Genomic DNA, 24,736 nt, shown 5'->3' on the forward strand with positions numbered 1-24,736 from the left:
TAGTATCAACTTTCATATGTTATTGCAAACTAGAAATTAAATAAACACATCTGAAATAAACATTTGATTCCACCATTTCACGTGAATATAAAATAATCTTTATAGAAGAGACAATGCATTTATATGGAAAAAATCTTTTAAGAAAAACTTTACTAGACAAACAGGTAAAGTATATTATCATTCTTCAAAATAGAGAACACTAAAATAATGAACTTCATTACATTTCTCCAACTAAGCCCAAAACCGCCTAGAAACCTTTAAAAAACATATCGTGAAACAACTATGCCATAAATGTAATTTATTTTAAACTCGGATAAATAAAACCACCACTATTTTATAAAACAAGGGGCAAAATAACAAATGTATTGAATCCTACACCTTGGAGAATGAACTACCAATACACATCTATAATAAAGCTAAAAACAATTCAAGTGATTTCTTCTTTGACACCAAACCGAAAGCCACTTATACCTTTGAAATTCTCAAGGCTTTCTAACTCCTAGGGATATGTCAAATATCCAAATAAATATTTGTTGTCCTTCCAAAATTGACTGTCTAATTCATGACCCTTCATATCTCAATGCGGACATTTAAAGGAGTGTAATTTGTCTATTTTAATTTATTTTTCTCTTTCTCATGTTCACCTTTTGAATCTTCAAATTAAAGCTTATATAGAAGGTTAGATATGTCCAAAGTATAGTTTTTTGACAAATTAGTTTTAAAAATTGAACTTTAATTAATTTATTAAAACATTTTTATATTTTACATATCCTCTACTCGTAGTTTGTAAGATTGATCTTTTATTTTTTAAGGTTATGCATATTAATATTTTTAAAAAATTAATGAAAAATTAAGTGAGAAAACACCTCCTATAAATAATTCCTAAGAAAATAATAAATAAACCCATTGAGATTATTTCATTGATCCCTCTATTTATTACTCTTTATATCACCAACCAATGCCAATAAATAATGCATTCAATAATTATTTTTGACAATTTCATATAATCATCTTTTTACATAATATTATTTTATATTCATGTTATTATAAATTGCATATCTATAAAGCTAATGATATATAATATTAGAAGTAGAAGGATAATATTTTATATTTTTTAATTATGTTAGAAGTTGAAGAGGATTATATAGTCATTTTCATATTATTAGTACTTGTCGCTAGGCAATACTATTGTAATGAGTTTTTTGTTTTTCCAGTTAACTAGTTATTAAAAAAATTAATTTGAACCAATCACAAATAAATTTTAACTTTAAAATTTTTCAATATTTTTATTTACCAAAGTCTAATTGTACAATTGTTAACATTATAAATTATAAAAATTATTTTTCTATACACTTATTGGCTAAATACAATTTAGTTGTTATAAGCCGATTTTTAGGAAATCCAAAATAATTAGTTTCAGTGGCAACTATATAGCCAGAAATATATGTAAATTTTAGTTTCCTTAAGCTTTAAAAATTAAAAAATTTTATAATGTTATATTATTTTAATAATATATTATTATAACATATATAGATCTATAATCAAATCAAATAATAAAAGTATCAATTTGTATAAAATTTTAAGGGATATATATTTATAATAATAATAATTACATAAGTAAAAAAAATGTTATGTTATAATAAAATAAATTGATTTGTTATTTTTATTATTATTTTTATTTAATTAATTTGTCTTAATAAAATTATTATCTATCAAGGCTATTGTTATTTATTATTAATTTTAATTTTTTTTAATATTTAATTTTTTATATAGTTTTATTTACACAGTTTTGTTTATTATACTTTTGTTTTTAAAGTAGATTTAAATCTAAAACTATTTCAATTATTTAACTTTATTTTGTGAAATTAAAAATTTATTAGGATTTGTTTAATTTATATTATTTTTTCTACTAAAATTTTAATTATTATGAAATAATTATGTTTAATTTTTTTATCTTAATTATTATAATTTTTAAAATATAATCATTATTAAAATTAAATCATAATTATTATTAAAACTATACTAAAAACAAGGCAAGTACTAGCCACTATGTGGCACTTGTTAAATATGTACACTCTGACTGAATGAAACAAACTTTCAATGAATATATTTGAATTGTTTAATTTACATCTATTGCATTTGTCATTTGTCAATACTTTATAAATTTTAAATTTAATTTATGAACTTGACATTAATATCAAATCTTTTATTTAAAATAAATAAACGAAAAAACAATTAAATTTTAGATTGTGAAAAATTGAACATATTAATTCTAATTTAAATGATTTACTTTATGCATGCAATTTCTAAATTTATTAGAAAAGTATATTAGCAAACGTATACAGATTTATTTCATTAAAACGAAGATTTATGCTGCTGTACTAACACCATTCCCACAATTTTGATCAAAAATTCATTTTTTTCAGCATGTTTGATATGTCCACTACATTTCAACGTTCATGGATAGCAGTGCCATGCTAAGAGTAGAGTTACTCCAAGTTAGATTGTTAATTGATAGATGAAAGCTTGTATGCTTTTTACAATTTTCTTTTACTGAACTAACTAAGCTTCTTTTACTGAACTACTAAGTTAGTTAAAACCTAATTATTAGATGTTGCCGCACTCTCTTAATATTCGTGTCCATTCATTCGCAACGCTTAACATATTGCAATGATATATATAAAGGAGTGCGAGATGAACGTCATTCATTATTACTCAACTATTTGAATCAGTTCAGAAAATGGAACAGCAAGGAGAGGCAGACCAACTTGTTAATGGCAATGAAGCAGAGGATGATAATGGTCTTTTCATTATCGCACAAGCTATTAGGCGGCGCTTTCCATCATTACCAGAGGGTTGGACAGACAGCCAGTGTTTAAACACATTAAACGGTCGTGCTTGTGCATTGAAAAGTGAGATTATAAGAGAAAAAACAGCTTACGAAGCAGACCCGCAAAATGAAGCTGATAACTTTGCATTTATTCTTAATCTGTTTAACCGTGCCCTCGATTCATTAGAGAATGAGTTAGACGATTACAACGTCGAACTGGACAGATATATAGCCGACAATCCCAGGCCTGAATGCAGAAGATACTGTGATCCGCTGTCAACAGTCACTGCTATTCTGGAAGAGGTAGAAGATATGATTGGTGAAATCTGGTCGACGGATCTGCAAGAAAGAATGGAGAGACGGACGGAGAGAGAGATAATGCAAGTTGTAGAACGCCTACCTACCATCAAAATTTCAGAAAATCATCTTAAGGAAATTGTTACGTGTGTTATTTGTTTATCTGATTTTGAGGAGGCAGAAGAGGCATGCCAGTTGCGTTGCGATGAACGCCATATATTTCACGGGGAATGTATTAAACGATGGCTTAAGAAGAATTGGCAGTGTCCCATTTGCAGGCGGGCATCAATCACGTGGAAATATTGGAGGGAAAGATCTGGAGATGAAGATGTCGGTAGACTTAGATATACTTTTCTGGAGGCTGACCTTTCGAAATAAAACTCCTCAGTCTGAATGTTTATTAAGACAACTAGCAAGTGTTGGACTATACTATCTTGTCCTCGTATAATTAAGACCATTATAAGTTGCTACTGATTATCCAAATATATTTTAATTATCTAATTAATAAGATCTTCACATTTGGGCTAAAGCTAACTTTTCAATTTTTAGGGGAAGGGTACTAGTACTCAACATAGTTCCAATAGTGGACAGTTTTTTGTCAACTCAACTGCCTATTACTAAAATTTAAACGAGCCCAAAAAATGATAATGAAAAGTTCATTAATAAATATCAGATGTACCAATAGTGGATAATATTTTAGCTTTTTTTACCATAATTAGCCCTTTTGTGCATCACTAGTGGTCCATTTGTGCACCACTACTAGCCTATTTATGCACAACAACCGGGGCATTTATCCACTACTACTAGCTATTTTGAGTTGTCTACTATTGGTGCAAAGGTGATTATGTATTGGATGACACTTTGAAATGACCACTTTTTGACCTTTGCACATATAACGAATTCCACAATGTACATTGTTACTACCCAAAAGCTAGATCCTTAGTTATAAGCAATTAAGTTGTATACAAAGACAACCAAAAAAAACAATCAAAATCTTATATAAGGTTTGAGAGTTCTAAATGCATGAAGTTAACTATGTCCACTATTGGTACCTTTCCTCTTTTGATAAGGCTAAAATTCAATTTTCCAAAAAAAGTATACAATTTTTTATATCCAACTTATTAAATAAAGCTTTAGGATGCATTGGAGAAGCTAAACTGGCTCCAAAACAGGCAAATCGTACACTATGTTATTGACTACTTAGAAAATTGCAGATGTATCTTACAAAATCAATAATGTATAACATGCAACTAACTTTCGTGTTACACTTTCGATACAAATGTACTGTGTTTTTGGAACTAGAATAACTGTGTCCCCTATGTTTGTACCAATGACGCAAATTTGCATTAAAGTAGCAAGTACATTATTATTATGCCATATACATCAATTTTTGTTTTTTGTTTTCATTGTATCATTGATTTCTATCCCTTCACATTTTAAAAATAACAGCTGAATTATTTTCCTCTGATTCGGTTTATACCTACATTTACTACCTAGGAAAAAGTGGTAACTGTTTAATTATTCTAATAATCGTGACTATAAAATAGGTACAATAGTTATCTCTTACGGTTATTTTTTTTGGATAAAAAGCTGAAAATATATTAATAATAAGAACTAAAAGAATTCATATACAATGCTAAAGGACTTCTAGATAAAAGTGGACATGACCACCCAAAAAAAATGAAGGAGCCACAAAGGCCTCCTAAAAACCCTGCACAACAAAGAGATGATTCATAGGATACCAAAAGGAAACAAAGAAAGAACAACATCACCCTGCATCATTCTGAAGAAGGCTAGATAACTGATTAGCTTTGTCAGTTGGTAGAGAATCCAAATTAAAAACATGCCAACCACAAGGAGCATTATTAGATAACTGGACTTAAAGAGTCTGATTTTTATGTTGTAGAAGTAATGAAGAACTATTAAAGGGACATGATCTTGTATCCTAAAACCTTTTGGTTTAATCTCAATATTAATCATTAGCATATGTGCAGTTGAAGCTATGAAGTAGCATGAAAATATGCATAAAGGACACATGAAAAGCATGAATGTTGTAGGTATGTGGTTACAGTGATAAGAGAGAGTGTAGATAAAGATGTTTTAAAAGTGTGAAATTAGTCAATAGCTGGAAATCATATTTTTTAAAAAAAACTATTAAAGGGACAGGGTATTATTATCATTAAACCTTTTAGTTTAGAGTTAGAAGCTATAAAGGACAATCAAGTTGTAGCTATTCTTAATTATTGTACAATGCACCGGCTATGAGTAGTCAAAGGTTTGTATATCAAATAAGTCATAATAATCATTCACAGTCACTAAAGGTATGATACATAGATCAAAACAATGTTTCGTACCTAATTATTGAATAGGATTGCAATCAATGTTATTTAGGATAAGACAAGTGATAGTTCATTTATAGATGACACAGAGTCAGCACAAGCATCATATTGAATAAGAATGCAGTTTTCATTGTCAAACAAAAGATTGTAGTCACAAACCAATCGATGGTCAAGAGGTTGTAGAGATACAATCACAAGGAAGATGCAGTGTCCTATTTCCTAACCTTCAATACAAAGTAACAGAGAGAAACCATCCAAACCATATTGAGAAAAGACAGTCCTTGCCATAATAAGGAAAACATCATGCATTGAAAGGTCCAGTTTATCACAAGTACCAATCACCCTGTGGCAGCCTTCACGAAAAGATAATTAAGACTATGTTGTAGATCTTAAAAGCATAGAGAGTAATTTATGAATAGATTAAAACTCCATTCACAAGAGTAGTGATATTGATTCATTATTCTAATATATGAAAATCAAAGTAATCCAAATGAGAAATTCAGAGATGGAGTCATTCAACCATAGCATTAAAAAGAAACAGAGAGGGTTCTTTACTTGCAATAAACCATGGATACATTATACAAGGTAAGTTTTCTTGCAGACGTCCAGAATGGAAGAATGGCAGTCATTGTGACATGAACACATTGTTCATTATCAAATCAAAAAAAGAGAAATTAAAGAAGAAACAGTGCATGCATTATATTTAAAACTACCTTAAAGACATGCAATCACCTTAACTACAGTTCAAGTTTTTTTGTCTCCAATCAATATAGCAGTCCAAAATGATGATTCACAGGGACAAGAAGCAGAGCAGGTCAAAGACAAGAGACATCCAGATTCTCATTCACAATACAAAGAAAGCGATAAAGGAGAAAAGACCTTGAAACTTGGGTTTTAAGGAGTGAAGCCATTATTCCTACAATAATTTATTTGTTTGTAATAATATGGCTGCAACCTTGGACTCATAATGAGAAACTCAGAAACCTTGGTGGGTTTTTAATATGAAGTGCTAAATATATGTGGAAAAGGCATGCCTTTGACAAGAAGTTTTAATTTTTACAAAATACACAAGAAATTACAACATTGCAACCAAATACAATTTATCTCTTTAGGAAAGAATAGAGAAAAATGTAAGCAATAAATATTAGCATTCTGTCTTGCCCAAAAAATCCTACCTCGAGGCCTGAGAAAAGACAGCAGGGGGACAAAATATTCATTCCTTTTCAAAAACACTTATCTTCAACGATGGAAGCCACAAGAAGATAGAAGAATGTAAATAAGAAATGAAGTTTTGGAAGCCTCTAATACATGTTTTAGTGTTAGTATGTCCTAAGAAAATTCTAGACTTTTGAGGCATTTTTTCCTTTGTGTGTAAAAAGTAAAACTTTTCAATTAATACCCCGTGGGCTAGGTCTTGTAATTTATTCTTTATCTAGGAATTAACCTTTGTTTTGCATATTCTTTGTTTGTAAAGCAATGGATAAGTATTGACATTATGAAACACTTGGTTACTTACTATGTTTAAAATGCAAAACTACCACATGGAAAAGTGTTGCATGTGCAAATACGAGAGGTGGAATCATATTTTGGCCAAACATTGAAAAAGCTTTTAATATATTTTTCCGAATGTTTAAATAAAAAAAAAAGATAAAGACTTAATCAGTGAAGAGTGCCTCGTATGTAGGGGATTGCTTGACTTAGTTGAGAGATATGAGGAGGGAATCTAGAGTTTGTTTGAGTCAATTTAGGGGAAGTTAATGCATTTTTTTAAGCATCATGATGCTAGACTAGGTCAATGTTGACTTTTTCAACATTTTGGACTTTTTTTGAAGAAATCTTGTTTCTAGATTTGGGGTTCTTGGAGTACATTCAACCCCAGTTTGTTGGAGGTTCCTAGTCTTAGGATTTTTTGGAGGGAGTGAGAAGGGATATATTCCTAATTGTAACTCATTTTCAATAGAGTTCTCGATATTGATGCAGACTTGAGAGACTTAGTGGCTACTTACAGTCCTTGGCTCAGTTTGACATACTTTTATTTTGTGACTCATATTATGATATACAAAGATTTCCTTGGAGATCTTTTATAACAACCTTATCATCTTCTTATTATTTATAGAGTTGTTTAACTATATGATTGATCAAATTTTTTAGTGAAAACTCTTTGTTTTCCTCTTAGATTTTGTCTCATTTTTTTCATACCTTCCTTGTGGGAAGTGTAATGTGCAGGTTGTAGGAAGTGTCAAGTGGATATTGTAAGCTCTTGATTATGAAATTTCCTTTTCCTTTATAGGAACAAGCACGTATTTGGACCCTACTGTGAAATATTGATGCATGTTCATGATTGAAATAATTTGTGTGAAATTAATAAGCTATCTTTTGGTGTCCAAGTGGTATAATTTTCTAAGTATCATAAGTTTTTTTCAATTGGTGTATCACCTAGTTAGTGTTAATGTTGAAGACTAGTTATAAATTTTTAGGTTTTCAGTTTACCTCTTTCCTTTTTCGTTAACAAGTTAGTAATTTTAGAGTGGTAACCAGATAGGAGCCGACCTCATCCGGAGGTTTATTCAAGTCATAGGTCACCCACAACCTTGGAGTAATCCCATATTTCTGAAGTTTGTCTATGTTTTGTTGCAACTTAGATTGGGTGCAAAATTTAGAGATGGCAATTCAGGGGGTCATTTTTCCCCTAGAACAACGTCCTAGAAAATAATAAGGGTGGGTTATTACTGGCCAAATTTATTCAAGTACGCTTATGCATGGTCAAGGAAGTGCACAAAGTGTGCTATGTTCAGAGGTAAAGAAAGGTTGTTAGCTTTTCTATTACAGTCTATCCAGGTAGATTAGTCTTTGATGAAATGGGGAATTGATTTTATTGGCCTCATAAACCCACCTTCAAGTGATCGACATAGGTAGGTTATCATTGTTACTAACTATTTTACAAGATGGACTGAAGCAGTGGCTCTAAAAGAATCCAATAAATTAGTCATTTTGAATTTCTATGATGATCTAATAACTAAATTTGGGGTTCCTGAATCCATCATATCTGTTAAAGCCTTGGATTTTGTTGGTTTGAGGGTGAGTGACTAGGCAGTTAAAAAGGACATCTATTTGAATACATCCTCCAATTACTATCCACAAGGTAATTGTTTGGCAGAGTCAACTAATAAGAACCTAATAAGGATTATCAAAAGGACTCTACAGGATAATCAGAGGGATTAGCACACTAAGTTGAAATCTGTCTTGTGGGTAGATAGAATCACTCCCAAAAGGTCCATTGGTAACTCACCCTACAAGTTGGTGTATGGTAAAGAGGCAAGGCTACCCATTTCTACTGAGATTCATGTACTTGATCTTCCAAATGATCCTATGGAGGTGAGGTATTTAGAGTTATTAGAGATGGAGGAATCTAGAGAAAAGGCCATGAAGATAATGGAGTATTAGCAGCTCCAAATGAAAAGGGTATTTGATAAGAAGGCAACTCCTAAAATCTTCAGGGAAGGAGATATTGTGTTAAAGTGGGATGAGCTGAAAAGTAGGTCAGGGAAGCACATTAAGTTTGATAATTTCTGGATTGGGCCTTTCATCATTACTCAGTGCAAGGAAAACAATGTTTTTTAGCTCTCAACCATGGAAGGAGAATTATTACCTATCTCTGTAAATGGGATACACCTCAATTGTTGCTTTGAGGTATGAGATATTTTCTGTATATATTAGTATAGGTTTCCAAGTTTCAATAAAGTGTTGTTGCACTATATAGAGGTCAGATGCTTTGTTCTCCCTAAGTGTTCTCTTAGCATAGTTTGGGTAGTCTAGGTTGCTTTGTTTTGTTTCCTTAGGTCTCGAGGGTTTTGTATTGTAAGTGACAAGGTTTTGTTCATAAGTTGTATTGTTGTCATCCCTCACTAACTGGTTTAGCATATATATACCATTTATGGAAGTAAGACTTATGTTTTACTATCACAAATCATACATCCATATCCAAGCAGTTAGTGAACATGACAGTAGTCCATAAAGGGAGTTGTTTTGAGTCAACTCAGTGCGAGAGATAACTCTCATTAGCCTATTAAGTGCATATCTACAATCCATGATATTTAATTCTCATACTTCACTATCACAAATCCTAAACCTGTACTTAAACAAACCAAAAAGGGTTACTTTCAATCATGATTGCTAAGTGACTCTGTGTCAGTAAATGATAAGGCTACTAGTTACCATGTTTCATAGGCAAACATCCATCAGAAGTCACCAAAAATGTTACCAAATTTTTACCTACATGCTCAATCAGGTAGAACCACTAAAGTTTCCAAAAAAAATGGTACATTTTGTTTAACCTTGTAGGTTACTTTTAGTCATTCAAATGAAAATATCTTATTATTAGATTATAGAAAGCATAACAACATTCCATTCATGCAGGTGAATGAAATATAAAGATTGTTTAAATCTTTTTCAAAAAATATAATCTATTGAATGATATAAATACACATGTCTCACACAAAAAAGCCATGAGAATGACTTTTCTCATAGGATACAACTAGAAGCTATATTATGCACAAATGAGTAAATATAAAGAAAGAGCATATAATGAGAGGTAACCAATTAGTGCCTGAATGACTGGTGTTGTTGGTTTGACTCTACTCCCGGTTGTTGTGCATTGTTTGTGTAGCCTATATATCCTTAAATGTCTTCTAGTTTCCTACATTAGGTGAAAGAAATGAGTTAGAATAATTTTTCTAAGCAATGAATGATTATATCCCTCACATGTACATTTACACATGCATAGCTATGCTAGCTCCTAGATGCATCAGTATCAAAACTAAACTCAAGATCATTATAACTAAAAGTTGGGGGGGGGGGGGCGCATTTAATTGCTAACATATTTGTGTCATGTGCAGATGTAGGTGATCATGATCGGTATAAGCATGTGGGGTTAATGCAGCTCCCACAAGGGTTGAGCCCAACATGAAATTGAAATATATAATTATTGCACCTTCTCTTAAGGGCATTTAAGTCTAGAGTCATGTTGAATGAATAATCAGATGAAAATAGAATGCAAGTTTTTACTTTTGTATTTGTGACATGAAGATTTATTCAAAAGAAAACCGTTACTTAAAGAGTCTCAGAGTTTTATGTTGTAGAAGTAATGAAGAACCATTAAAGGGACATGACCTTGTCTCATGAAACCTTTTGGTTTAATCTCAAAGTTAATCATTATCAAATGTGCAGTTGAAGCTATGAAGCAACATGAAAGGATGCATAAAGGACACCTGAAAAGCATGAATGTTGAAGGTTTGTGGTTACAGTGGCAAGAGAGAGTGCATATAAAGAAGTTTTAAAAGTGTGAAATCAGTCCATAGCTGGAAATCATATTTCTAAAAAAAAAATCTATTAAAGGGACATGATACTATTATCATGAAACCTTTTAGGTTAGTGTCAGAAGCTATAAAGGACAATCAAGTTGTACCCATTCCTGAAAAATTATACAGTGCACCAGTTATGAGTAGTCAAATGTTTTCATATCAAATAAGTTATAATGATCATTCATAGTCACCAAAGGTATGATACATAGATCAAAAAAATGTTTTGTAACTAAGTATTTAATAGGATTGCAATAAATTTCATTTAGGAGAGGACAAGTAACAGTTCATTTATAGATGATAGAGAGCTAGCACAAGCATCATATTGAATAAGAATGCAGTTTTCATTATGTAAAAAAATCTTGTAGTCACAAACCCATCGATGGTCAAGAGGTTGTAGAGATACAACCACAAGGAAGATGTAGTGTCATCTTTCCTAACCTTCAATACACAGTAATAGAGAGAAACCATCCAAACCATAGTGAGAAAAGATAGTCCCTGCCAGAATAAGGAATATAGCATGCATTCAAAGGTCCATTTTATCACAAGTCCCAAGCAGCGTGCAATGGCCTTCATGAAAAATATAATTAAGACTATGTTGTAGATCTTAAAAACATAGAGAGTAATTTATGAATAGATTATAGCCTGATTCACAAGAGCATAAATATTGATTTACTGTTGACAGAGCATTTCTAATATATGAAAATCAAAGTAATCCAAATGAGAAATTCAGCGATGGAGTCATTCGACCAAAGCATTCAAAAGAAACAGAGAGAGATCTTTACTTGCAATAAAACATGGATACATCATACAAGGTAAGTTTTCTTAGAGAGATCCATAATGGAAGAATAGCAGTTATTGTAACATGAACACATTGTTCATTATCAAATTAGAAAAAGAGCAATTAAAGAAGAAACAATGCATGCATTATTTTAAAACTACCTTAAAGACAGGAAATCACCTTAACTACAGTTCAAGGGTTTTAGTCTCCAATCAACATAGCAGTCCAAATTGATAATTCACAGGGACAGGAAGTAGAGTAGGTTGAAGATAGGAGGCATCCAGATTATCATTCACAATACAATGAAAGTGATAAAGGAGAAAAGACCTCTGAACTAGGGTTTTGTGAAGTGAAGCCATTATTCCTGCAATGATTTATTTTTATGTAATAATATGGCCACATCCTTGGAATCATAATGAGAATCCTTGAAACCTTGGTGGGTTTTTAATATGAAGTACCAAATATTTGTGGAAAAGGCATCCCTTTTACAAGAAGCCTTAATTTTTACAGAATCCACAAGAAATTACAAGGCTGCAACCAAATACAATTTATCTCTTCAGGAAAGCACAAAGAAAAATATTAGCATTTCGAATTGCCAAGAAAATCCTACCTCGAGGCCTGAGAAAAGATAGTAGGGGGGCAGAGAATCTTCATTCTTTTTCAGAAACCCTTATCTTCAATGATGGCGGCCACAACATGATACAAGAATGGAAATAAGAAATGAAGTTTTGGAAGCCACTAATACATGTTTTAGTGTTAGCATGCCCTAATAAGAGTCTTAGATTTTGAGGCATGTTTGCCTTTGTATTTAAAAAATAGAACTCTTCAATTAATACCCCATGGGCTAGGTCTTGTAGTTTATGCTTTATCTAGGACAAACCTTTTTTTCCATATTCTTTGTTTGAAAAGAAATGGCTAAGTGTTGACATTATGAAGCACTTGGTTACTTTCTATGTTTAAAATGCAAAAGTGACACATGGAAAAGTGTTGCATGTGCAAATAGGAGAGGTGGAATGATATTTTAGCCAAATGTTGAAAAAGCTTTTAATATGTTTTGCCAAATGTCTAAATCAAAATGAAGATAAAGACTTAATCAATGAAGAGTGTCTTGTATGTAGGGGATGGCTTGAATTTGTTGAGAGACATGAAGAGGGAATCTAGAGTTTGTTTGTGTGAATTGAGGAGAAGTTAATGCATGTTTTGAAGAGTCATGATGCTAGACTAGGTCAATGTTTACTTTTTCAACACTTTTGGACTCTTTAGGAAGAAATCTTGTTGCTAGATTTGGGGTTTTTGGAATACATTTGACCCTAGTTTGTTGGAGGTTCCTATTCTTAGGAATTTTTTGATGGAGTGAGAAGGGATATATTCCTAATTGTAAGGCATTTTCAATAGAGTTCTGGATATTGATGCAGACTTGAGAGACTTGGTGACCACTTGCTGTCCTTGGCTTAGTTTGACATACTTTTGTTTTGTAACTCATATTATGATATACAAAGATTGCCTTGGAGATCTTTTATGACAGCCTTATCATCTTCTTGTTATTTGCAAAGTTGTGTAATTGTATGATTGATCAAATTTGTTAGTGAAATATCTTTATTTTCCTATCAGATTTCCTCTCATTGTTTTCATACCTTCCCTATGGTTTGTGTAATGTGCAAATTGCAGGTAGTGTCAAGTGGATATTATAAGCTCTTAATTGTGAAATTTCCTTTTCCTTTGTAGGAGCAAGAAAGTATTTGGATCTTCCTATGAAATGTTGATGCATGTGCATGAGTGAAATAAGTTGTGTGAAATTCATAACAATCTTTTGGTGTCTAAGTGCTATAATTTTTTGAGTATCATATGTTGTTTTCAATTGGTGTATCGCCTAATTAGTGTCAATATTAAAGATTACTTATAAAGTTTTATGTTTTCAGTTTACCTCTTTCCCTTTTCCTTAACAAGTCTGTAATTTTAGAGTGATAACCAGCTAGGAGTCAGCGTCATTCGGAGATTTATTCTAGTCATAGGTCACCCACAACCTTGGAGTAATCCCATGTTTCTCAAGTTTGTCTAAGTTCTGTTGCAACTTATATTGGGTGCAAAGTTTAGAGATAACAATTAATATAAATGTAAATCTAAATTAAGTTAAAGAATACTTAAATAAATATGAGTTGTAAACATAATATTTAATTAACTTTAATATTATATACTAAATGTAAGTAAATATATAAATCATATAAAAATATTAAATAATAAATATATAAAAAAATATCAAATATGTACTAATATATTAAAATATAAAATATATATTATATTGTGATATTAATGAAATGTATATTAATAAATGATAATAAAAATATGGATAAATATATACTAAAACTTAAATGTTCATTTATATGTAATGTTAAATATAAATTTTTTTGTGAAGAACACTTAACCTCAAATTAATTATGAATAATCTTTCAACAATTTAAATATGATTGAAACAAAACTAAAGATAAATTATAGCTTTAAATCAATCATGCATCCATTTATAAATTATGCATACTATTCGTAACAATATAAATTTTTTAATTAAAATGTTGTTTGATTATATGTAAGAAAATGATTATTTTATTAATATGTAAATCTTTAAATTGATTTGTCAAAAAATTAAAAAGTTTTATGTATTACATCTAATTATTATTTTCATTTAGTAGTTGACTTTCAAATTTCTTTCATTATTTTACATACTATTTTAAGTTTATTATTTTATATTTAAAAATATTAAATATTAATATAATAAAAATTAAATTATAGTAAGTTTGATAAGTCAATTAAATATATATTAAATTATTATAATTAATAATTTATATATTACAAAATAAATTTGCATATAGATGATAAATAATATATATTTTGTATCGAGTACAAATCAAATTGTATAGAATATAAATATATTTACTATTATATATAAGAGTTATATTTAATTATTATATATGATATTTAATTAAAAAAAATGATTGAATATAAATTTAACTTTAGATAGAGGATGGGAGGGGTAGATTTAGTATTCAAATGAGCATTTTTTTTGTTACCGTCAGGGTATCCCCGCAACCCAAGCCCAACAGGTCCCTGTGGCCACGGGGTAACCAGCACAACTCCCAAGCATTCGTGGCGGGGTAATTCTGAGCTATGGGGGCAATACATTTTTATTTTTGATATAATTACATTTGTGTTCTATTAAGAAAAATAAAATAAAATATTTTTAAATAAATAATTAAAAAATGGTTTCATAATTAAAATCAATGATCCAATCTAGGATTTAATATTAGCACATCGTAATAAAAATATATATTCAAGTTAGTTTCTATGTTATTATAGATCTCCATCTCTCTTTACCTTTATATCTCTCACTTTGACTATATAGTCACTTCTTATCTCTCTCTTTATTTTTCTATCTCTCCCACACTCTCTAAAATTTTCTCCTTTTTCTCTATCTATCCCTCTCTCCTTTATCTCTTTATTGACCCCTCTCCTCCATCTCCATCTCTATCTTTATGTCTATCTGTATCTCTCTCTCTCTCTCTCTCTCTCTCTCTCTCTCTCTCTCAGCAGGAACATGGTGCATTCCATCTCTTTATTAATTCATAGAGCATTTATTTTATTACAATATTTCATTTAAAAAGTATCGAAATATTGGAAGAATTTCAAATTGATTTGTAATATTTGATAATTATTAGTTTCTTTAATACCATATCACCAAATATTGATTTAAAATAAAATGTAATAGTCTTCACTATATTCCATGAGGTAAAATGTACCTATAATGTGTAAATGCTCAAGGGTCTGAGATAGATTTTATATTGTTGATATAAATAGAAATTAATTCTTGGAAACTAATTTTGAGTCTTGTGAGAATTATAAAAATCCAATACATTTTATCTCACATAATAGAATGGTGCATATTAGAATATATTTTAATTTAATTGTTAAAATTAAATATGATAGAATCTACACTTTAACCGATGAATGATTTCAACCTTTGGGCTTCCATATTTCTATGAATATATATTTTTATTTTAATACACATATTCAACATGGAAATTAATTCATTTTATTATTGTTTTCCAAGTTTTTAAAAAAAAAATCATTTTTTCTTGATATAAAAAATTTGCATGAAAAATAAGTATTTTTTGAATGAAGACAATTTTTTTTTTGAATAAAGGGGGCAAAAACTTTATTGAACATCAGAAAAAAGAAATACCAAGAGAACCAGAGCCCCAAAGCCCCAAAGCCCCAGAAAAGAATCACAAGCCCAACCAAGGATCAACTAGTTTTATAACTATCCATGTTCTTAGCAAAGATCTTTCGCAAGTCTTGATAGTAATCCGGGGAGAGATGCTCCCACCCTTCAACCTTCCAATAATTACCATGTTCCGAGGCTCACTTAGCCAAACAATCAACTGCTCTATTCCATTCACGAGGAATATGGATGAGAGACACCTGCTCCATCATAGTACTAATTTGAAGAATCTAGTGAATAGTCCCTGCCAGTTGCTAGTGAATCCCACTCACCTTTTGCTCAATCAACAAGTTAACAATATTTTGTGAATCTGATTCACAAATAACCTTCCGCCATCCCAACTCCAAAGCACGCTCCAGGACATAGAAAATTGCTAATCCCTCCATAAAGTTATTAGACTGCTTCCCTTTATACACCAAAAAAAGAAGGCCACTTCCCCCATAGCACTCCTACAAACACCACCAACCCCAGCAAGGCCCGAATTACCCCTAGAGTAGCCATCGGTGTTAATCTTGATAAACTCATCACAAGGGGGCGTCCACCTTCCCACCCTTTGAACCATCTTCATAGCATGTCTACCTCTCCTGACACAAACTAAAGCAGGAGACAACTCCTGCAAACCCAACCAATTCACAATATCCACCTCATCTCTATCTAGAGGAAAATTCACCTCACATTTAGCTTCCACCATCTCCCAAATCATAACAATGATTCTATTCCACACTTGTTGAACTAACAGTTTGTCCTCTTGAAAGATCCTCCTATTCCTCTCAAGCCAGATCTGCCACAGTATGAAAATGGGCCCAATATGCTAGAGAGTCTAGAGAAAGGAGGACAAAATAGGAAGTTTGCCCAAACTACCCCAAAACTCCACCAAAGAATCCACATGAACACAAGGATGCTTCCACACCCCCACTAGAAATGCCAAATAAGCAGCGAGAAAGGTCATCTGAAGAACAAGTGTGAGGAATCTTCCTCCCCATTACCACACAAAGCACAAATGGAGGGTGCGAAGAATCCTCGCTTGTGAATATTGTCCCAAGTTCGGCATCTATTCAAAGCCAAATTCCAAGCAAAACAATTACACTTTGGCCAAGAAAAATTATTCCACACATGTTTCCACTAGTGCACTTCCCTCCCCTCCAATCTATGAGACAACAACTCCTTATATCGACTAGCCACAATAAAGACACCCTTAGGATTTGTAGACCAAGAAAGTCCATCCCTAACCTTGAGCAAACTAGAATGTACTCGCCAAAATGTCATGCAACTCAGCACACTCTTCATCCATCCCAACAACTGGCCCCTCATTAGCAGCCTTCCACCGCTTCAACTCTAACCACCCACACCTATAAAAAGCCTTGAGGTTGCTCACCCTAGACCACCCTACCTCTAGAAACCTATCACAAAGATTCCCAAGGTTAGGAAACTGATCAAAAATGGGGGATATCCATCCCAAGAGTCATATTGGGAAAGGACCTCTTCTCCCCTCCTACTTATCCAAAAGAGGCCTTCCTTAATAAGAGAAGTCCCTTCTTGAGAGTGCTCCAAATCGTTGATCCTTTTCCCTCAAGCGGGTATCTTGAGATTTCATCCTTCGAGATCCTCTGCATATATTTGTAGGCCAAAATCCTAGCCCAACCGCGATCTTGTTCAACACACAACCTCCAATACAATTTATCCGCCAAAGCCTTCCCAAGTAAAATAGACTACCTTAAACCAAGCCCACTTGACTATTTTGGGCTACACACCAAGTCTCAATTGATGAGACACTATTTGTGTAAGGACAAATTGCTTGCCCATAGGAATTGCCTTGCAAGAGAGTCCAATCCCTTCAAGAACCACTTAGGGTCCACTTGAAGCATACATCGATAAATAGAAAGAGCCTGAACCATTGACTGGATCAATTGAACCCTCCCAGTAAAGGATAACCATCTATGAGTCTAATGTTCATCCTTCATGCAAAATTTATTCAAGATACCCTACCACGAATCCCTAGGAGGGTTACAAGGAGAAATAGGAATACCTAGATAAGTCAAAGGCAGAGAGCCAACTTGGAATCTCAAGATATGAGAAATCCTCCTCCCAATAGATCCAGGTGTGTTGAAGAACAGGATAGAAGATTTATCTTCATTGATCAACTGGCCTGATGCTGCAAGATAAACACCCAAAAATTTACACAGATTAGTAGCTTCTCTGATCCGAGCTAATCCCATCAGGGTTGTATCATCAGCAAACTACAAATGAGACTATTGTTACAAGTCCTTACCCCAATTCCAACCCTGAATAATACCCGGATCCACATTATGCTTAATCATCCTCCCCAGACCCTTAGCCAAAAGAATGAATAAGTAAGGGGAGAGGGGGTCCCCCTGATGAAAACCCCTACAAGCACCAAATAACTCAGTATGATCTCCATTAATAAGCATGGAGAAAGAGGTAGATGTAACACAACTCATAACCCATTAGGTCCATTCATCAGTGAAGCAAAAAGCCCTAAGGATCTTCTGAAGGAAGGACCAACGAACTCTATCATAAGCCTTAGTGAAAGAAGACAATTACACCAATAGAAATTAATATTTTTTTCCAAAAACATTAAATATTATTCAAGATTCTATTTTTTTTTTGAGTGACGTTCCTTTGAGTTTTCAATATTTTAGAAGCACATTTTATTATATAGAGCATTACCTAATATGTGAACCATCCAAGCTTCCAAATATGGTTCCTCCCATGAAAATTTTTCTTATTCTCCATTATCTAGGCTATGGTAAAGTAACTTTAATGACATGTGAATTTACCTCTATACTATTATTAGTAATAATACCTTATCTTCTATATTTGAAGGATTGATTAATAATATTTTATATGATATTTGAAAGAATTTACTTACTATTATTTGTGTAAATTATGTCCCATAATTGTACTTTACTTAAGTTGACTCAAGATAATGCATCTCATAGTAGTTTTCATATGAGGCACTTAGGAAAGTGTGCACATAAGGATGATGCATGTGGGAGAAATTCCACCTTTTATCGTATTATCTTGTTGTTACATTCCACCATCAATAGGTGATCCACCTCTTGTAGAATATTTTATTATTTCTCCTACCTACCCTCACCTACCCTTGTTTCTAATTAGGCCACATGTCATGATTGTGTGCACACATATCCATATGACCTTTCCTTTATAATCTTGCTCATCTTATATTGTATGTAATGATCCAATTGATAGTATTTGTATCTTGACTAGAATATAATTTATTCTTATTATTTTTTGTCTGTCTTTTGTGGTATGCATTGTGCATTTTGGAGTAATTCATTTTTTGATCTAATGAGCTGCAAATTTTGGGGGTGATTTTGACCTCACCATTGAGTCTAGGAGGCCATTTCCATAAATTTGTCTATTTTTTATGAGAGTGCATTTCAAGGCTCTGGAGAAATTTTTCTTCCTTATTTGGGTGTAAGGTATAGAATATTTTGAAAACAAAAAAATATTTTGTGTGAAATATATTCTTCAATTTCTATAATTTTAAAAATATTTCATATATTTAAAGAGTTTTTTGTAATATTAAAAAAATTCAAATAAACATAAATTATTCTTTACGAGGTTTCAACTCCCCTACCACTATGTTGTACCTACTTTTTAGCAGGTTTTAATAGCCCCTTGGGTCCACTATACCTATAGCATCGGCCATGGGTCCTCATTCTTTCTATCATTGTTTAGTCCTTGGAAGCCTCTCACTTTATCGGCTAGCACCATTTGTATTTCTCCTCGTCTATCTTGTCGGCTTTGTTTTGCCCGAGACCTGTAGCTCCATTCACCATTGGCTTTTATTAGCCACTATCAGTTTGCCTCCTTCTTTGGTTGTCAGTATACTGCAACTGCACAACCCTCTAAGCCATATGGCCCCCACTACCCACACCTTTTGTCACCACTGGCACTCACTATCGATATTGCGATGACTATTTTTATCACTTTAAATAGACACTTGTCACCATTCTATTCATGACATCCTACACTGTCAACTTGTACAGTATGTCATGGCGCAATTTTGGGTTCAACCACGTAGAAAATAGTCATCGTACAAAATCCCAATTGGTAGAGATGTCACTCTGACATGTTAGAATCCAATCAGCCGTCATACTACACATGTAAGAACCACACCACCTACCACCGTACGACATGTGTCATCCTCCTATTTGGCAACATTATCATCTGTACAGTATAAACATGCCACACTACAAGTTTGTGAGGTTATTTTGATGGGAAGATGGTTGTCAAATTTAAGCCCATAAAATGCTAACATCAACATGATGTTAGCATTTTTTTGATAATTTTTACCCCCTCTCCAATGAGATTTTTCATATTGTAGGCAAACTTTGAAAGCCGATAACTTGGTCATTCTGAGGCCTTTTTTAGTGCATTTTTTTTAATTTGGTCTAATTTTTCATGCTCTCTATAGTGGTGGTGGTTATTTATGATTTTGGTGAATAGAGTTTTCAAAAAAAATGTTTTTCACAACTACACCTCTCCAATTCTCAAGTTTACATCTTCAGAGGCCTCATTCAAGCTCATACAACCTCCTTTTTAGGTGCTAGTATTTTCTTTAGTGCATAATTTTTCATCTTTTTTCACACGGTGCTATAATATTTTCACCATTTTGAGTAGAAATTGTACATTCAGTATTTGGTCATTTTTGGCATATTTGGTACTTGTAATTTTCTTGGATCTCATTCTAGATCACTTGCAATATTTGTTTGAGTCTCTTATAGCCTATTTGAGGTAGTTGTAGAGTTGAAATCAAAAGTCCACTTTTTCATTTTTTGTAAGTGGCCCATTGTACATGCAGTAAATATAAAATACCAAATCATCATTTTGGGGGGTAGGGTTTGTTGATGATATAGCGTCGGTAGAAATCCTACAAGACGACTTAGCAAGATCAAATATGTGAATGGCCTATTGGCCTTACACATTTCATGAATCTATCAACTCGTATTAATCCTTTAATATCTTTATTAAGTCACATATGCATTATCACATTTAATGATTAAACATACATTATTGAGTTTGACTTATCAGATTTGTTTCAAAGGGGCCAACTTTTGGTTAAATTCGGCAACCCCTCATTTGAAGGTATGCAATGCTTCATGAAGGTCGTGCCTCCTTGATGAGAGCTGACTCTTAGATATCTCTTTTTGACAGATATATATGGATGTGGTCTTCCCTCTATGAAACTGAGATCAGACAGGAAGTGCGATCATAATCAGGCAGATCAAATTCATTTACAAGTAGATCAATTGATGCTGAGAAATTTATGTAGCATGCTTGGGGGTGACTATAAGAGCTTATCGTCTATGGTTGGGAAGGCAAAAAATATGATGTTTGCTTATGGTTAACGAGCACTACCTCAAAAATCAACATGGTATCAGAGCAAGTTCCTTCTATAGAGCCTAACAGCTTGAAGGTAGATCCTGTGCTCTCAAGGGAAATTTAATCAGAAACAATTACAGATTTAATATCTCTTCTAGATCATAAGGCAACTACAGAGGATAACACAATGATTATACTCGCTGACCTTCATCCTTCACAGTAGTGTCGTTAAGGCGTCTAAACAAATCTGGTGGCAGTCAGGGGATCGAGTCTCCCCAAGCCTCGAGAACAACTATGATGGCCCAAAATCCTTTTTGTTTGAAGTTCCATGGGGAATGTAGATGAAAACCTATGCAAAAAGTTGTCTGCTGCCCAGTCACAGGATTTCGCCCAAGATTTCGAAGCTTGGCATTGTCAGCATTGAAAGATGTCGGCTTGTCAATCAAACTCAGGCTGCTGTGGCTGGAGAGGTTTATGTGCTTGATACAAATTCTTTGAAGAAGAAAGGGATAGAGATGGAGCCCACAACCCTATGAAATCAATACTTGGATTGGCTTTATCAGCATAAGGAGCTTAGATTGTTTATCAATGTTAGCTAAATCGGGTTTATAGATGAATTTGTGGAGGCGGTGGAACCCTAGTTTCAAAGCACTTTTAATGCCTTGGAAGAGCTTGAGGCTGGTTAGATTGCCAATAGAGACGTGAGCTGCATGGTGGGGCATTATTGGTTTAGTAAGTCTAGTATTGCTCCCAATCCTAATTTGCGGTAGCAGATTGATAGAACGCTTGATGCTATCTGTAAGTTTGCTAATGATGTAATCAATGTCAAGGATGACCTCTTTGCTCAAAGCATTGCCCGACTCTTTTTGCCAGCTTCCCAATGTGAATTCACTATGATTTTGGTTTTGGAAGAGTTGCAAAAGGATCCGTGGGCAGCGCAGATGGATGCAAGAGTTACACGTTACACTGCACTGCTCTCAGCATAGCCATGGGGCTGGTTGGGGCTTGTGTATTTGGCACTACTGCCAAAATTATGCTTTTCATTGGTGGACCTCTACCCAAGGTTCTGGCAATGATGAATCTCTATTCAAGGTAGGAAGATTGCTTACATTTCTTCATAGAGGAAGAATCAACATTTAGAGGGAGTTTGACATATCGTCAGAACTAACCTTGGATGAAGAGATCAAAAGGTTGATATTTTCTTCAAAGGGAGCTTTTTTTTAGCTTTAGAGGGAGCCTATCATTTCAGCTTCAGAGGGAGCCTAACATTTCATGTTTAGAGGGAGCCACGTCATCATGAAGATTTGGTTAATGCATTTTTCTTTGTGATGGAGAAATTTGAGGTGAAAGTCCTTGTTAATGAGTTCTTCTCTATGAGAGAGAAGTTTGAGGTGAAATCCCTTGTTAATGAGTTCTTTTCCTATGAGAATTTGAAGGTACAATCACTTGTTAATGCATTCTTCTTTGGGAGAAGTTTGAGGTGAAAGCCCTTCTTCCACCCTCTGGAAGTAGGTATGGTGGATCCACACTCTTTGAGTAGGCATGGTGGAGATACATTCTTCTTTGTGAGAGAAGTTTGAGGTTTTAGCCCTTGTTATGCATTTTTCTCTGTGAGAGAAGTTTGAGGTATCAGCCCTTGTTATATATTCTTCTCTGTGAGAGAAGTTTGAGGTATCAACCCTTGTTGTGCATTCTTCTTTGTGAGAGAAGTTTGAGGTTCCAACCCCTGTTCCACCCTCCACAAGTAGGTATGGTGGATCCACCCTCTGTGAGTAGGCATAGTGGAGATGCATTCTTCTCTGTGAGAGAAGTTTAAGGTTTCAGCCCTTGTTATGCATTCTTCTCTGTGAGAGAAGTTTGAGGTATCAGCCCTTCTTATGCATTCTTCTCTGTGAGAGAAGTTTGAGGTATTAGCCCTTGTTGTGTATTCTTATCTGAGAGAGAAGTTTGAGGTTCCAACCCTTGTTCCACCCTCTGTGAGTAGGTAGGGTGGATGTCATGTGAGAGACTCCATGACATAGCATTTGTGTGTATTCACCCTCTACGAGTAGCCATTGTGGTCAAAGATCATGATTAGGTGATATGCTATCACGATGAGGTGATAAGCTTCTTTCATTCACATGAGTGTAGTCATTATGTTAGTAATCGATGAGGTGATGTGACTTGTAGAGATTAAGAAGGATTCCTCCCTATCTAAGAGGGAGTGTTGATGATATAGCGTCGGTAGAAATCCTATAGGATGACTCAACAAGATCAAATGTGTGAATGTCCTATTGGCCTTACACATTTGATGAATCTATCAACTTATATTAATCCTTTAATATCTTTATTAAGTCACATATGCATTATCGTGTTTAATGATTAAACATACATTATTGAGTTTGACTTATCGGATTTGTTTCAAAGGGGCCGAATTTTGGTTAAAGTTCACCACCCCTCATTTGAAGGCATGTGATGCTTCATGAAGGTCGTGCCTCCTTGATGAGAGCCAAATCTTGGATATCTCCTTTCGATGGATATATATGGATGTTGTCTTCCCTTTATGGAACTGAGATCAGACAGGAAGTTTGATCATAATCAGGCAGATCGAATTCATTTACAAGTAGATCAATTGATGGTGACAAATTTATGTAGTGTGCTTGGGGGTTATGATAAGAGCTTATCGTCTATGGGTGGGAAGGCCAAAAATTTGATTTTTTCCTATGGTTAACGAGCACTACCTCAAAACTCAATAGGGTTCTTTAATTGAGTGAATTCTTTTTTGTGGGGAGGGGGGTTCTTGTCTAATTATGCCTCCCTTTTCTTTTTGTTCTTTCATTTTGTTTCTATGAGTTCTCCTAAATTTCCACTTTTAACTCCACATAACTATCTTTCATGGAAAAATCATGTATGGAGTAAGCTAATAGAAAAATGATCAACTCACTATAATGATCAAACTATTATAATGCTAGTTGATCCTAATGCTCACATGGAATGGCTCACTAAAAATATTATGGCTATTGGCACATTGAGTAATTATATATCAAAGGATAGAATCTATTAACAAGTAGTACCAATATTTTTTCCTTAAATCATCCATAAACCTTAGCATTACTTAACATGGTGATAACCTTTCCCAAATTAAGGTTTGATCTATTAAATTTTTCTACCGAATTTAATTACAATGTATAAGTAGTATTCCTTGACTAAATGATATCTACATGTTTATAGGATAATGCATCAAATTCCCTAGAACGATATTTAGCCCCATTGTTAGATCTTAATATTTTTATCTTCTCATGTCACTGTCTCTTAACTAAGGCCTTATAAAAACTTTAGATTTAGAATGCATAAAATAAACTCAAGTGCTTCTCAATAATATTGGAGTGAATTACTATTTACTCTATGTTTATGTTACTTAGGCATTAATCATTTAGCTGCTAGGAAAATATTATTTAATATTTACAAAGTAAATTGATATTTGTACTGGGAAAGTTAGACTTTACCTACTCC

The sequence above is a fragment of the Cryptomeria japonica genome, chromosome 1 (genome assembly GCF_030272615.1).
Source record: "Cryptomeria japonica chromosome 1, Sugi_1.0, whole genome shotgun sequence".
Lineage (NCBI taxonomy): Eukaryota > Viridiplantae > Streptophyta > Pinopsida > Cupressales > Cupressaceae > Cryptomeria > Cryptomeria japonica.